Source organism: Poecilia formosa, unplaced genomic scaffold (genome assembly GCF_000485575.1).
Source record: "Poecilia formosa unplaced genomic scaffold, Poecilia_formosa-5.1.2 Scaffold223, whole genome shotgun sequence".
Lineage (NCBI taxonomy): Eukaryota > Metazoa > Chordata > Actinopteri > Cyprinodontiformes > Poeciliidae > Poecilia > Poecilia formosa.
The window spans coordinates 149,871-167,106 of NW_006800162.1; the positions used below are offsets into that span (position 1 = coordinate 149,871).

The 17,236-nt window shown below is 40.4% G+C and overlaps 1 long non-coding RNA gene across 1 annotated transcript; it reads right to left on the reverse strand.

The window, feature by feature from the left end:
• Positions 1–1,362: 1,362 nt before the first annotated feature.
• On the reverse strand, positions 1,363–16,404 carry LOC107838218 (uncharacterized). Its single transcript, XR_001664285.1, has 3 exons — positions 16,340–16,404; positions 8,104–8,109; positions 1,363–1,389 (listed from the first exon to the last, which is right to left on the reverse strand). It is a non-coding gene; the product is annotated as an uncharacterized LOC107838218 (long non-coding RNA).
• Positions 16,405–17,236: the final 832 nt, after the last annotated feature.

Sequence of the window (17,236 nt, forward strand, 5' to 3'; positions counted from 1 at the left end):
AGTTTATGTGTTCTTTCATGACCATTGGACTTTGCTGTGCAGTTAATTAAGTGCACAGATTTGGTTGCTCCATAATCCACTAATACTACTGCCTACTACCTGGGACAGGGGGAAAAAAAGACACAATACCTGTTTTATTTATGATTTGGATGTTTTCCAAGGAGCTAATTATAGTTAATAGACCATTCTGTGCAGCATCATAATGTAAATGGAATGTTTTACATACCCATAAAGACAGAATATGAACACTCCTATAGTGGGCCTTTAAGTGGAGCCACATAGGCCCCAGCAGATCTGAGCCCAGAGCAGGAGAGATGCTGGGAGGCAAACAGAAGCTTCAAAGGAAAGGCGTTTCCTGGACTCCCCAAGACTAAAGTACGAGAAAGCACGCAACATGGCTGCACACTTTTACTAAGTGCATCTGCGTTTAAGTGACTTGGCCACTTTTAAAGGAGTCAGTTGCTTCTTGTCCTTTTAACTTTCTAAACATGGTGCGGTGGGCATTCTCTGTCAAGTGGTGCACTAACGGAAGGAAAGAGGAAGAGTTGCTGATAAGAAGAAGCTAAACGGCGTCGGTGCAGGGCAAAACAGACTCCAAACGTCTTCTCTCTTGTTTCCTTCGGCCCTCAAACACACTTCAAACACTGTCAGATATTCTCGGGCTGTGCCGTCTTCCTCAGGTGCAGAATCTGAGTCAGTCTGAATGAGTATGTTGCGGTAATGACACAACTTGTAGCCACGCCGCAGCCTGGTCCATCTGGAGAACACCTTCACGCTGATTGGATACATCTTGTAGCTGCTCTGTCACTGAAGACTGTAGAATATTTTATTTCGTTGTGAAACAGGACAATAAAGCAGTTTGTAGTATTTTTGCAGGAATATGTATATGACTGGAGATCTGTTTCTGTCAGAAACAGCTTTGAACAGAAAGCATAGCCTTTTTCAATGGCTGTGCTTATCCCAGATCTACTCAATTGAGTCCACATTGTGAGTCTTTTCATTACTGGTTTTTCATAGTATTGTACCTGCTGAAAAAGGCTAAAATGTGACATGAACAGACTGATGTTCACTATTAGGCCATGGGGTGAGGAGAAATGAGTAAACTTTAACCGAGGTAGCACATGGAAATTTTAAAGGGGCAGTACTGTGTGTTTTCCATGGTCATAGTGCCATTTTATAGCACAATAAATTAACTATGTTAACTTATATATTTTCTTTAATTAAAGCTTCAAACAAATTTTACTTAGTAATTTAACACCTTGAAATTGTGACTTTGTCACTTTAAAAACTCCTTCTCTGTCTGAAATTTGGCCTTCAAGACATCACAACATGGCTCCTCTGTTAACCCTTTAACAACATTTCTACCAATGTTGCACTGATAAGTAGCTGCTATAATGAACTCAGTAGATCCAGTTCCACCAGGTGTTTGCTAGGGGAGATAAAGGGGAAGGCTGCTCTGTGAGGCGGAAGTTTGGAAGCATGGAAGCATGGAAGCATGGAAACTGTAGCTCAGAGGAGGAGCTGCGTCTTGAAGGCGGAGCTAGTTCCACTCAGGCGATTTGAATAGCTGAATGGTTGCCATGGAGATTAAAATATTTCTCAAACATACATGAAAGAATCAATGCAACACTCCAGGTATGTTTTTGATGAGGGAATAGGATTATAAACAATTTAAAGCTCAAAAAAGTCGAATTTACATAATACTGCCTCTTTAAAACTAGAAACTTTACAGAGTTTTTATCCTTTTCTGACAAAAATTATTTCTGCCTCACCTGAATCTGCATTATTTTTTTTTTCTTGTTTGGCTGTCCACCTGAGAAGAAATGTTGACTTTGTCACAATCTACCACTAAAAATTAGCATTTAGAAATAGTCCAACATGCCCAATGACAAACCCAATGCCTTTGTCATTGGGTTTAGCATACAAGCGTAGACTACTTGCTTATTAGAGTCTTTGGAAAGGATTTATGAAAGAGATAGATGCTTTATGAATGAAGGATAAACAGTCAATTCCTACCACAAATGATATGAATTCTTTAATAGTGAAAATATCACCTTTTTTGACTTGAGATACATTTATAGGATGATTGTTTACCTATTTTTAGACAAAACTATAGCAAATGTGTGAGCAATCTCAGCTGAAGATCAGAGTCCAAAAATTTTTACTAGCAAAGAATGAAGGTAGGGAATGTAATATGAATGTAAATTTATGTTAATAAGGTCCCAGCAGGAGTAAGAAATGAGAGCCCCCCTCCCTTCCCTGCCTCTTATTCACTCAAAGTAAACGAAGTAAACATCGTAAAATTGAAATAAAATTAGACAATGGTTAGATCAAAGTAGGCTTTCCAGCTGCATGGTGCTCAGCCTGCACTGCCTGCACTGCTGGTGACAGAATCAACCGCAACTAAGCATATACAAGTTCCAAAACAAACAGGGGAACAAAAGGAGCAAACCCGTCTTGTGATGTCTGATCGTACCCCAGGGCGCTTACGTGCTCCCTCCAATCTCTTTCTTCCCCCCTCCCCCAGTGTTGGCATGCGCTCGCTCGTTCTCTGCCAACTCCCGTGAGTTCAGCTCCAACTTTCTGCACACAAACAACATTCATTTGACCACAGAGTCCGTACACGTAACGCACGCTGAGCGCCTATAGCGGGTCAGGAGGCCCGCTTTGGCAGTTAATGACTCAGAGTTAATTCTTTTTTTTTTTTTTTTTTACTGTAAATAGAAATGAATGGAATGGTTGTAAGATACGTTTATGACGTACATTTATGATTATTGGATGGTAAGATTGTTCACGCACTGCTGCAGGCTGAGGAGTTTCTTGATGACCTCACTGTCTCTCTCAGATTCATATAAGTGAGGCTTAGATGTTACTTTAGATGGTGTAATAGTGTGGATGTTTGTGTACGTGTGATAGTCCTTCATTCGAATTTCTTTACTTCTCTGATCATTTACTGAGGATTCAAATAGTGAAACATTATGCTCATATGAGATTCATTGTATTTGTGTGAAGCTTATTTTAGTGAATACTCAAGGGTTCCAGTTAGTGAAGGTAACGAGAACTGAGTTGTAGTGAGTCAAGTTTATTTAACTAAGGACAGCACATAAAATGATTTTACACAATAAAACAATGCAACCGTTGTTTTATTACCATGGAAAGGTATTCTAACCAAAAGTTACTTTATTTTTGACTTTTTATTAAGAACTGAAAAACATAACTAATCAGTCTACACACACATTTCTGTTTCATTGTACTTGTGTGGACTTGCATTGAATTCCATTAATTTCTATAGCCTAACCCTGACCTATTACTTTAGCCTAACTACCTCGAGTGTATACCAAACCCTAACTCAATTCACACCTCCTAACCCCCCAAATTAGGCTTTTACGATGTGGACATGGCAAAATGTCCTCACAACTATAAATGTCCTCACAACATTGGTTGTTTGTCAAGGGTAACTCCTACCAACGATGGCTTTCCTTTGTCATTTAAGAAAGGTGTTGAAGTAACATCTTACGCATTTTTTAACCTGGGAATTAAAAACAATAGAATATATTAACATTTTTATCATTGATGGTGCACTGTTCCAGATACGAGGAGATGAACGAAGATTGACCAAATGATTTTTTTAGTGGTTGCAACAAACCACTTGTTGCCCATCTTGTCTCGCTTGTCTTTTAGAATCATTCTGCTCACTAACTCTGGGACAAGCGGCAAGCCCATTGATGCATTTAAAAGTCAAGTTTTAAAAAGGTCAGCTTTAGAACAAGGTGTATGTGTGTGTTGGTGTTGGTGATGAGAGTGGGAGGTGTTTACAGAGCGCATTCTTTCAGAGTCCTCGCAAATTTAGGTGTTCAAGCGTGTGTTTGCACGCTGAATGCTAATAGCTTCAGCATTAGCTGGTGAAGTCTTGAGTCTAAACATCCCCCAGGGGGTTCTCAACAGGCAGCATAAACACTGCTAACATAATGAAGAGCTGGAAAGACAATACAAGCACCCTCCTCCGTTCCCTAACAACACACGCTCCACCGCATGCCTCCCTCCCACCAAACAGCAGCTATATGACCACAGCCACACCCTCAATACACCACATGAAATAGAAAAGAAAAAAAAATATGGATGTGGTTTAATTAAGATTGATCGAAGGCCATCCTCCACCCTTCCTTCTGCACAGTGGGAGCTAAGTGTTTGTACACAGACTACTGGCTACTGCTAATTGAACTGCCGCACCCTCTGAACTGCCTGAGGGGACGTGGGGGGCGGGGAGCGTTAGGGGGGACTCCACCAGGCAGCACGGTAAATATTTGCTTTTTATCTTCTTTGCTCCTCTGCTGACTCAAGTGTTTGCATCTCTCCTCCTTCCTAATTCACTCAATCTCCCATCTTGTTGTTTTCTTCCTTCATAAAATAAAAACAATTAGCCTGAAGGCTAATTGTTGGCAGTGGATCTTCTGTTAAAAATTTGATCCAGTATACCCAAGTGTCCCCGTTCTGACACCCTTTATCTCAATGCATAGCTACTAAATTAAACACACACACACTCTCTGCAAAGATGTGGTAGGACATGATGCCAGAACTACTGTTAACATCAGCAGCTTTTGGAATCTGAAATCAGGTATTACTTCTCCAAATACTTAGTCTTAATGTCCATTTTTCATAGATTCTAATGCCAGTCAGTTGTTAAACAATGTTTCAGCAGTAGTTAACATTCTGTGATTAACATCATGCAGGCAAACAGCACCAGGGAAATGAATGATGCTCCTGGACTGGTCTTTTGGTAAATGCCAGCCAGCGGCACGTCAAGCACTATTGTATTTCAAAGTATTTTAGCTTCCTAATTGCGTTTTCTTTCCAGTATTTTAAGTGTGCACAATGGAAAAAATCATGAGTCATGAATAGGCAAACGTCCACTGTTCTATGATCAGGCATCTCTTACTGGTCTTATGTCCTGTACTACACTGTTTCTCACTGAGTCCCACGCTAAGAAATGTTTCTTAGAATCTGGACCAGGATTAGTACTCACACATATAGTAAAATTTAAAAGGTTCCAACAGTCACACAGATATTTGAGCTGTGGCATTGCCCCAATGGCACAGATCTCTGGCATTGTGATTGTGCAATATGTTTCATCATTGTTTCTTTTTTTTCACTGCTTAAAATCTTAATAGACCTGAACTTTGTTTCCTCCAAGTTTGGAACCAGTCTTTGACATCATCCGTCTCTTCTGGAATGGGAACTGTGAGCTTTTGAGCTCTGACCTTGACACAATATAGTTTCTTTTAGGTTTGAATCATGAAATGTGGCCAATCAAAAAAAAAAGCGAAAAACTATTCATTGTGACAGTATATTACATTATAGCCTTCATAATGTCAGAAACAAGCGTTTCTACAAATGAGAAAAATGGGCATTGCCAGTTATTGCTGTTCCACTATAAGATGATCAGAGGCTACTCTGTGGGTCTTGGCCCACAAGGAATCGCAAATCCCATAATGATTTATAATGTCAAGGAATGTGGCTGCTTAAACCGTAAATAAGGCTTTAAGTAATAAAATAGACCCTTGTTCCGTTAAAATTGTCAGAAGCTTTCAAGCTCTTCCCAAAATGTCCACCATTTAGCCAGTCCCTCTGCATCACATGCAAATGTTAAACTTTAACTCTGTTTATGTCAACGTCAAGAATCTATGTTTAGCAGCATAGCTGTTATGAACTGGTGCTGGAACTGAGCCCTGGGACAAAATGAATAGAGGAACTGAGAGAAGATGAGAGGCTTCTGAAGTCATGCAGTCTTCAAATGACAGGGTTATAGGACCTACAAAAGACGTCCCAGACTCTTAAAGTCTGAGAGCTAAAAATGTTTATGTACAGTTGGTGTGCAATGATTTTGAAAATGTCAAGACTGAAATGACATCTGTAGCTAACCTGATACAGCAGGAGTCCCTCATACTAGCTCTAAAGTCCATGTTGTCTTCTAACAACATGTCACTACTCTCATTTAATTGCCTGGGATGATGTCAGCTTTGATGAAAAAAGGCTTTTAGCTACCAATGTACTGAGGATGCTGAATTTGTGGCTGCAAGAGTGTTCACAGCTCACTTGTTCTTTTGCGTACCAGATGATCACGTAGTCTACAAGACGAAGGCTCTGAAAATTATTTTAGCAACTTTGACTGGGATAAAGTTGATATATTTGGCAGATCACACAGATCAGTTTTACTACAGTAGGCAAGCTCACATGTAGAGCGAAAAAAAGCACAGTAAATATCAAAAATATCTCAGAAACTTTTGCTTCTCAACAGTTTACAACTGTTGGCAGGACGGAACAACAGATGCACAGTGGGAATGAGGCTTCATCTGCAGTAATGTGGTGCTGATTTGTTCTGTTGTGGTGAAGAAAAGTCTGAGCCAAAAAGCAAAGCTCTGGATTTACTGGTCCATCTACATTTTGACCCTCACCCTCTGGTCTTAAGATGTGGATCATGCCAATGAGTTTCCTCCAGAGGATGACTGGACTTAGCTTTAACAGGGAGAACAAGCTCCGTCATCCAGAGGGAACTGAAAGCACAGCCACTACTACTACGCATCGAACAGAGTCTGTTGGGTGTGGCTCTCAAAGACCACACCCAACAAAATTGGTCCTGTCAAAGACCAATTTCTTAATGAACTCTCCACATTTTAAATTAAAACACAAAGTTCAAAACCAATAAATGAAATGGAAATAAAAACCACACCCAACAGAAACCATAAATTAAAAGGGATTGTGATGTAAACAAAGTTGCGACAGGCTTAGTGATAGTTACGAATACTTTATTGAAGTCATCCTTTGATATTGTTCAGTTTTATTGGCATACATTAATGTATGTGTTAATGTAGCATCATGCAGTAACAGCATCTTCAGCAACAGTTAGTGGGTGAAAGGTTTATTTTCACATCAATGAGCAATCAAACACTTCAAATATTAAGTTGGAATCATAATATCTTCTCTTGCCCATAATGCTAGTTGTGGTAAACTGTGTGTTATATGAGGAACAACAATAGGTACGCACTGTTTAATTTTCCAAATAAAATGTGGCAGCCCTGTGAACAAACTGCTTCCCCAACAGAATGGTTCCTTTGGACACCGTGTGCAATGTGTGTTTAGAAACTGTGAAATGTGGTAATATTCACTCAAGTTTAATCTCCAAGTGGTTACTATTTTATTCAGCCTCATCAGAAGCAACCTAACACATGAAGCTACACAAACACGGAAAAATCATGGAAAAAGCAAAAGGTATGTGAACACACCCTGCCTCATGCCACAATCTGGTGAGAAAGCTGTGCCACAGAGATCGGCGGGTTACTTCTCGTGTTTTTCTGCTTCTCCAGGCTGAGCTCATGCGAGAAAAAGATATTTATTTCTCTGGGGAGATTTAATAATTCCGCAAATTCAATCCATATTCCTCCCTGGTTGGCTCTGTGGCCCGTTTCCACCACTTTCTCTCTCCCGACTGTTGAATGGCATTTTCCAAAACTCCAATAATGACTAGATTCAATTAAACTGTGAACTCTTACACATGATTCTGTGATAAATGAGGGGAAACACAGGCAGGGTAGACCAGCTCGGCTTTGATGCCTTCATTCTTACCTTTACAGAGGAACCGCAGTGAGCTATGGACAATGTGAGCCTTTCATTTAATGTCTGTGTGGAGCTGTGGGCGCACAACCCACAGGAGTACAGGATCAGTACGCTAGACCCGCGCACAGCATGCACATATTTATTCTCGAATCACACACTACGCCAAATAGTTCTCATAAAGTTGCATGCAATTACACTTCGGTTTGGCGCCTTAAGTCACAAATCAGGGCATGGAATTTATATGAATTAAGTGAATGCACAGAGCGGCGCACCAACGTGTTTCCCCCAGCATCTAGCTGTGTGGTTCGGCTTCACCCGAAAACTCGTAAAGGTTGCGGCTTTGTAAAAAAAAAATATATATATATATATATATATATATATATATATATATATATATATATATATATATATATATATATATATATAAAAGAGGAGAGGGTGGGGGAGGGGTGGCATTTTTGAGCCTCTCAGCACCTTTTCCTAATGGCAAACATAAAACTACAACCGTTTTGGGCGAAGCAGGAGTAGCTGGCAGTGAGTGAGATTAATGATGAAAAGTGTGGCGCTTCAGTGCTGGTTAGTCATTCCCAGGACAGGAAGTTAAACTTTCTTCAGTAATCTTTGGGTATGTTTGTGAAAGGGGGAACTTTTCCCCGTCCCCAGTTTGATCCTGCGATGAATGATTTTCTTACATCCTACGTATGTGAGCGAGGCTCTCCGAGGTACGGCTCGTTTCTCAACACCGTCTGCGTCTAAGCCGCCCGGCCCTCACCGTTCCTTTGAGGAGCCGTTCTGAAGATGTGCGACACGTCTGGAAAGCGTTAGCTTTTATCATTCGGAGATGAAGAAAAGAAAAAAAAAATCTCTTCTCCAGTTTTCCTAAGGTTCCCCCTTCTCAGCAACAGGAAGTCATGTGGCGTTTGAAAGGCTAACCACAACCTTTATGCCCCCTCAACCTTGTGCCCCCCTGCACCCCCGCCTCCAACCCCCAGCTTTGATGAGCGTAATTGAGAGCTGGTTCCATGGAAATGAAAAGGTAGCAATGCTTCATCATGTATAATCATTGCATGTTATAAAAACTGAGCAAGTCAGTTGGGGGGGGGCAGTTGGCACAATGGCGAGAGCTTAAAATGGTTAAAGCATAAAAAACAATGAATATCTGAATCTGAGAGGATGTTATTTCATCATTCATTTTATTTTTGTATGAGTGTTAGAGTGCTAAAAAAGAAACAAAAACAAAAAAACGATGCCTAACACATAGAAAGAGTGGGAGTCTGTAATGTGTGCCATGGCTGGTAGGCTGCTCCAGGATACCATAACAGCCGGCCCTCCTGCTGGGCACTTCTTCCTGTCTGCTCTCTGCCTCAGACCGTCTACCTGGGGTAAACCGCTCGACCTCTTCGGTTTTCAGCCTGTGACCTTCTGACGTGCCGTCAGGACACGCCTTTGATTTCAAGAAGACCTTTAACGACGGTCCCCACAAAATTGTCCCAGCACTATATTTTGTTGATTTGATGAATGACAAAAATAGGGATAGCCTGTTAATTACCCTACTGTGGATATAGATTTGAAAACATGGAGTTAGGTAACCCAGAAGTGTTTCTACTGAAACTCCTCTTCCTTTTAGTTCTAAGAGATATCGACAAGACGCGAGGTTGAGTTCCAAGTTAACTCAACCTCTTGGAAACAGTAACCGCGTGTTGTAGCTGGCGTGGGGTGGGTGAGTCGGGGGTTCCATGGAGACAGACATGCAGGCGAACGACTTTCATTAGCAGAGCACTTAGCGGGCTCCCGTCAGTCACCATGCTACTGGAGCAGAACAGCGCGGAGCTGCTAAACGGCACGGAGGGCAGCAACACAAAGCATCAAAGTGCAACACGCAGTGATGGAAAAACAAAAGAGGAGCTAAATCACACATTGGAAGTCTGTCAATATGCAGACATGAGGACAAATAATTAGTGGAGTGCAGAAAAGAATGAGACTTTTACAGCAGGCAGTCCTGTAATTAGCAGAGTTATTTACAGAGCGCTGTCTGCTTGGTAAATGAAGACATCTGCCGTTTTCTAGGCCCTAATTTGTATCTCACAATTTGACTTAATAACGAATTAGCAAGAGTGGCCATTATGGACACAAATGGCACAACACGGACAGCAGCAGCGCAATCACTTTAATGGAAAGCATGACATTAAATCGTCTCTACCACCCTAATGTCACTGGAGTTGTGGAAGACGGTTGAAGGTTTACGATTTGGGCTTTTTTGTTATGCCGGACACTGAAACTTGGCAGAATTTGATTCCTTTGTACACTGAAATATTAAAGAGTTAAATGTGACTGGCTAATGATCCAAAACATTAACAACAGAATGTCTGCAAAACAAAAGGAGTCAAAGTCTAGTCCATTTTTAAAAAAAAAGCAATACAGAGATCTCACAGGGACTTGCTGGCTGTTGACGTTTAGCTAATGTTTGAATTATATGTCATGTGATCAGTGTAGCTAATGTACATCCCATGAAAGTTTTTTAAAGCTTTAATAATCCCTGAGCTCAACTCCTGATGTCTGTTGTTGGTTTTGATCATTAGATCCATATCTACACCAATTTTATATACTCCTCAAAATGACTTTGAGACATTTTAAACATTCTAATTTACAAACAATTTCTAAACACATTTGTTTAATTTTTTTTTAACTATCAAGTACTGGTATATATTTAAACAGTTAAGTAAGAAATATAATGAAAACAGTGAAATCCAGGCATGTGTTTCATTATCCATAATGCTAAAATTAGCCTGTTAATATACTTACTGGAACAATGTTGCCATCTATGCAGTCAGGGCTGCTTCTTGGCATAAACCACAGGCGGTTTGCCCAGAACACCAACTCTGGGGGGAGGCGGGTAGAGCTGCAACAACTCAAAACAGAAGAAAAATAATAATAATAATAATCCTGACTGCCGCACTTTTCTCAAGCTCTGTATTTAAAAGACTAATTCTGAAAATAAGAACAAAAGCAACCCCAATAACATAAATAACAGATAGGTTCTGTTGTAGTTCTAAGCTGAAGTTAGCATCAGATCTACATCTTGTAATGGATCTGTTTCACTGGTTTTCCCCCAACCTGAATCAGCAGTGATCTGTTGTTAGAAGAAACCTATTGGCTTTCCTACTGAATGGTTGATCCACAGCATTTTCACAACATTAGCTGACCTGTCCTCAAGACAAGGACAGGCCAGGTAAGTTAGACAATAAGCTAAAAACTGTATTTTAAGTTAATATAAAACTCCTTAATATTTATAGAATAAATGCTCTGGTAGCCAAAAACAACCAAAAGATTTATTATAATTTCTCATTCATTCTCTTAGTTTCTCATCAATTAACCTTTTTTAAAGGGGCAGTATTATTTAAAATTTACTTTGCTGAGCTTTAAGTCATGTTATAATGTTATCCCCTCCCTCATTATAAATCAACCTGGAGTGTTGCTTTGATTCTGTCATGCATGTTGGAGAAATCCTTGAATCTCCCATGGCAACCACTCAGCTGTTCAAAATGCCTAGGTGGACCAAACTCCGCCTTCGAGGTGCAGCTCCTCCTCGGGGCTTCACAGAGCAGGCCTCCTCCAATCAGTTCCTTCAGACTAGCCATCAGCAATTAGTAAATATCTATTGGATCTGTGGAGATTATTATACAAGCTACTTCTCGGTGCAACACTGGTGAAACCGTTGTTAAAGGGTTAATAGAGGAGCCATGTTGTGATACTTCCTGAGTTTCAGAAAGAGCAGGAGTTTTTAAAGAGACAGAGACCCAATTTCAAGGCGTTAAATTACAAAGTAGAATTTCTTTTAAGTCATGTACAGCACTTTTATAACAACTGAAGTTAAGATGAAAAACACATAATACTGAACGTTTCACATAGAAATAAGTATTCTACCAAAATCATATTCTGCTACTGGAAAATGGGAACACTATGTCACTGTTTTAAACAACTGGAAGGAAAATGATGCTTACGATCGAGTTTTCACCTTCTCTCTTTTATATTGTAATCTTAATGATATTTCACAAAATAATCTGCTTGTTATTGTCCTTAATGTTAACACAATTGGGCAACAAAGCCTTAAATAAAAAAACTATACCAAACTATCATTTCATCTAATGTGACTCAATCTGTCTCTGCCTGAAGCCTTTCTGATAACAAAGCTCAAGTGGACAAACAAAGAACGAGAATTTATCTTAATATCCAACGCACAATGTTAAAACTTAGTTTTAATTTGAAGAATTCACTTCATTAACGTCCCTGCAGCCCATCACAAACCCGATGTACACAGCAGCAGACTGTGTACATCGTCTGTAGGCCACTGGAAACTTTCTCCACCCAGATCATGTCAGTGTCTGAGTCTCAATCTAAATTATAAAATAAAATAAAATAAAAAAACAATAGCGGTAGCTGGGAGGAAGCTCTTATTATCCACGTCGGACCACACTCCAAGCTTCCAACTGTAACTAATCCACTGTGCAGTTTTCAGAAAGCTCACCACATCAAGAACATTAATGCACAGTGTGGTCGGGTTCGTTTTATAGTGTTTCAGGCTGATTTTATTATTCGGTGTAAAACTCTCCTGGATGATTCCTTTAGGGGTAACAGCACCTCATCTGGTTCCCCTTTTGACTTTTACTACTGCTGCTGTAAGCTTGATCAGCTCTTCACTCTATACTCTATTATTGTTTCTCTTCATTGGGTTGAGATTAAAATGAAAAAAAGAAGAAAAGAACAAAAAAGAAACCTTAAATGAACCTCGTGGTTGACTCGGTTTTTATGCTGCTAAGTCTAATTTGACAAGGCGACGACGAAACGGCTTTTTAGGCGACGTTACAGTTCTCTGACAGAGTGAACTTTTTCACACTTTGCTACATTACGACCACAGACCAGACCTGTGCAGCGCTGGATTTTATGTGGTACACGATCATAAAGTTGAGCGTAATTGAGAGAAGGAGCGATGCATGGCTTTCAACTGTTTTCGTTGATAAAAGAGAGAGAGAGAGAGAGAGAGAGAGAGGTGTGGTGTGTTAAAGCTCGTCCTAAAACCCATCTATTTTACTTGGCTTTCAACTCTAGCGGGATCTAGTTTTAAATTGTATGTTTTTGTTTTTAAACTGTAAGTTTTTATTTTATGTTTTTTTTTATTGTTATGTTGTGTTTTGATGTACAGCACTTTGTATCAGCTGTGGTTGTTTCTAAGTGCTTTATAAATAAAGTTGGTATGGTATGGTATGGTGTGTTGATTTAGATCAATACTTTGCAGAATCATCTCTTAATGGAAGTTACAGTTGAAGGTGTTTGGAGGAACTTCTAGAGACTGAAGCAGTTTTCACCGTCTTCACAAAGTACCTCAAACTTCTTTTTAATACGATTTTTGGGTCTAGTATTTATATTTTCCCATAAATATCCTGTATTATGGCGGACACCCCATACGCCCCGCTCTCACAGCACCACCGGACGGCGACATTTCCTTGACAGGTATGAATATAACATGATATGAAAACGCTCAAAAGGTATGGAAAGAAAAATAGAATAAAGTAAAAAAAAAGATTTACAGCTTATAATTTGACCGGAACCTTTGAACATTTTAGGCGTAGCGGCCGGGTCCGGTGAGAGGGAAATACCTCAGAGGAAGAACAGTCGCCATGTTCAGAATTCACCGAGATGACATCACCGACACCAATGGTCATGAAAACAGAAAAATGGATGAAGAAAAATTCCTGGACTCTGCTGTGAGAACATGAAGATCCTGCCAACAGTGAAAACATCTCCACTGGTTGGGTAGGGGCAAACATCCGCAGCACAGCCGGACTCTGAATGTTTTCAGATGAACTGGCTTGACGACTGCAGACTACAGCTGACAGGGAGGTTTTTAATTCATTAACGAATGTGGTTATTAAACATTCACAAACTTCCAACCGACTTAAAAAGGGGAGGGGGAAAAAAGCATTTAAAAAGGAAAACTTTGTCTCAGAGGCTCTCTGACTAACTGTCACCTCTTAACTCGACACAGCTTGGGCTTTAAAGGCTTTTGAACTTTTCTTCTCTAGAAGGGAGCGGATTCTCCTTCTGATGCCATTTTAAAACAGAGGCCATTAATAAGATCTCGTGTTTTGTTTTGCTTTACCCAATATACCAGATGTTGTTCAGGCTCCAACATGGCTACCATCTTATTAGTGAGGCAGCTCTTAGTGTTTATGGACTTGTTAACAGAGCATGATGGTGATGGTGACAGTCGCTCAAGAGCAGCGGCTGCTTCTCCACATGCTGCCGTTTGACAGATCGACCTGGCTTCGTTCTCAATAACTGAGTTGGGATTACAACGAGGGAAGGGAGCGTTCAGGAGGGAGTCGGGTTTCACGTCCCGGGAATGAACGCCTTTTGTTATCTGCGTTTCCATTACTGATGTGCCCAGATCTCTGTCTATTTCCTACTAATGTTGAAAAAAAAAACAAACAAACAAAAAGAAAAGAAACGCAATTTTTTTCAATTGCGGTGTTTCTGCCAAATAAAAAATTAAATTAAATTAAATAAATGAGCTTGTTTACGTGATAACTCTTTAAAAATCATGCGACGGATGTAAACAGACATGACTTAGATATGTTTATATCTAAATCATGACGCTAGCACTAGCGCTATCGCGCATCATCTATCAGCCAGTCAGAGGAGACGTCAGGCGTTGGAGCAACAAGCCTCGCCTACTAGGGAGCGGCTAACTATGCAGCTTTTTGGAGAAATTGTGGTCAACAATTTTACAGACGAGTTATGGATTCAACACATTCAAATAACACACAACGTTTTATGAACTGTGTGATGCTGTGAGCTCTGGAGGAGCCAGCTGCTCAACGTCTGAAAAGACACAAAAACAAACCATCATCCTGCTGCCACTTCCTGTTATCTGTCATTTCTGTCAGTAGTAACATCCGACTGCTGATTACGTGACTCATTTGATGTGGAAAAGAAAGTGCTTCCATATACATATACTGGAGCATGGTTTAACATATACTGCTAAACCATCTCATCCTTACGCAAAAAACTTTCTAGTGGAAAACATGTTTTTTTTCAGTAACGTCTTGCTTCCACTAAGCAGATTTATTTTCGTAACTTCAGTTTGCACAATTTTATGATTAAGGGAACCGATGTGCGTCAACTCTAGAACACAAAGTAAGACATTGAGAGGTAAATGACAAACCAGTTGTGTGAGGAAGAATTGGACAATATCCTAACAAGCTCATGTGGAAAGGCAGTAGGAACCCAAAATGTTTAACCCAGTTCCAGCAATGATCTTGCTTATTTTTATTTTCATTTCGCAAGTAGAACTTATTTAGGTATAAAAGGTTTCTCCTGATTTAATGACCATGGCAACAGTCAGTGTATGTATACTTCTGTTCCAACTGTATGTTCAAGAAATGAAGCACTGAACAAGTATAAATAGTCAATAAAAGGTACAAGAAAATATTTCTGAATAATTATATGAAAGATGAAGGAAATACAGGAAAAAAAATCACTCCTTTTCGGACAAGTACGACAGGTAAAATTACAGACTCTTATTTTGCAAAGTCTTGTTTTTTGTGTGTATGTGTTTAAATGTGTGTATGTGTGCAGGTATTTGTTCAAAATAAAGAAATACATCTAAATCTATGTTGTCATAATGTCACTGAACACTGGATTTATTAAAAGCTTAACTGTAATTCTGCTTGAAGCTCATGTTCCTAACAAACACACAAGTCTTCAAAGTCTTCCTGTAGCATATTAACTTTGAGCTTTTTTTTAAGAGGTCTAATATTTCCTCAGATCACTTTTCAACTCAAGAGAAATAATTACACTAAGCGCATTTCTACTACCAAATTTATAAACTGCCTGAATAGTTTGGGGGTTTCTTTCCCTCTTTGCACACCCAACCTAAAGTCCGGGCTCTGCTGAGCTGCAGCCGGCCCATCAAAGCCAGTCCTGACTGGGTCAGGCCAGGCCTCCTGTCATCCAAATGGGACAGGAGCTAAGCCAGTGCTTCCTGTCAGACCGGAGGGCTCTCAGGTTCCACTTCTGGTGTAAATTAAGTCAGTCTGTCCTGGGCTGCCTCATAAACCCACCCCCAGCCCAATGCCATCATGCCCACACTCACTGCTTTCCCCTTTGTCACAAATCAATGAAGGCAGAGCTGGAGTGAGTATCAGGTACTCAAGCAGAGATCTACTTCATAGCTACCGGCAGACTCTTTCATTTGGGTAAAAAAAAAAAAGGTCCATCTAAAAAAGCAGGTCAGCTTGCTGTGATATTCAGATATAATTATGTTGAAGTCAAACAGCATGTCGCCACCAGTAGCCGTCCAAAACTCCTTCACTTTCGGGAAAATGGAGAGAATGATACAGTTTTCAGGATATAACCTAATCCGGTTTTAAGGAAGACATCAAATTCACCTGATTCATGCTTCATAATTTGACTTTTGACCAGAAACTGACATGTTAAAGGGGCAGTGCTGTTTTTTCCAGGCACATGGTGCCATTTTATAGCCCAATCAAGTAACCATATTACCTTCAGTTGTTATAAAAATAGCTCAATATATCAAAAAACTTCAAAGAAATTTGACTTCAATATGTATGAACACTTTGAATTTGGGCCTCTGTCTCTTTAAGAAGGTCCTGCTCTTTGTGAAACTCCACCTTCAGGAAGTCATCACAACATGGCTCCTCTTGTATACTGAGCTCAGCAGATGTACAGTTCCACCAGGTGTTTGCTAATTGCTGCTGGCTAGTCTGAAGGAGCTGAGTTGTAGGGCAGGGCAGGGCTGGTGTGAGAGGTGTGAGCTGTGAGCAGGATGCATTCCTGTACCACTGTTCATGTAAAATAAACCTTTTAACAGAATGTCCCGGCCCTCCTCAGACGCTTTGGAAGTTGCGCGATCGTCTTTGACTTCAGACTGTATGAATCTGTCCAGCATGAAGGAGACAACCTGAATCTGCTTCTTGCTCTTAATGCTCCACAGATGACAGATGCCACTGTGGCCCTAACCACACAGGACGCTCCGGCCCGCGCGGCTCCCGCTCGGGGAGCGACGTGTTGTTGGAGCGCTGGAGAGAGGAGAGGAGTGGAGGAGAAAGAGGAAAGGACCTGTGGTGAAAAGCCTTTTCCTCAACACCTCACAGGGGAGTTAAACAAGCAGACGGACGGAGATCTTGAGATCTAGAAAGATGGAAAACGTTCAACGCCGAAAAAGTCTAAGCCTTTGATTAAAAAAAAAAAACTCCCACTTTGAAGATGGAGGGGGGGAAAAAAATGAAAACCAGAGGTCTGTTCCCAGCTCACCGGTTGTTGATTTGCAAAAGATCTGCGACGGAAATACAAACGCTATGTTTAATTCAACATGTCTCAGGGCCGATTCGGGAACAAATAAAGAAACATTTACATAAATAACAGAGAGTAAATAAGTCGACGAGGGAAAACAGCCACAGGAGACGGATAATCAAACTCGAAGTGAGCTTTATCCAGAAACCCTAAATGGGTTTTAAATGTCCGTTTGTGGCTGGAAGTCAAGAATCTGGGAGAATTGGGCTTAGTTTGGCCCCCGGGGCGGAGGGGCCCTGCGAGATATGATCTT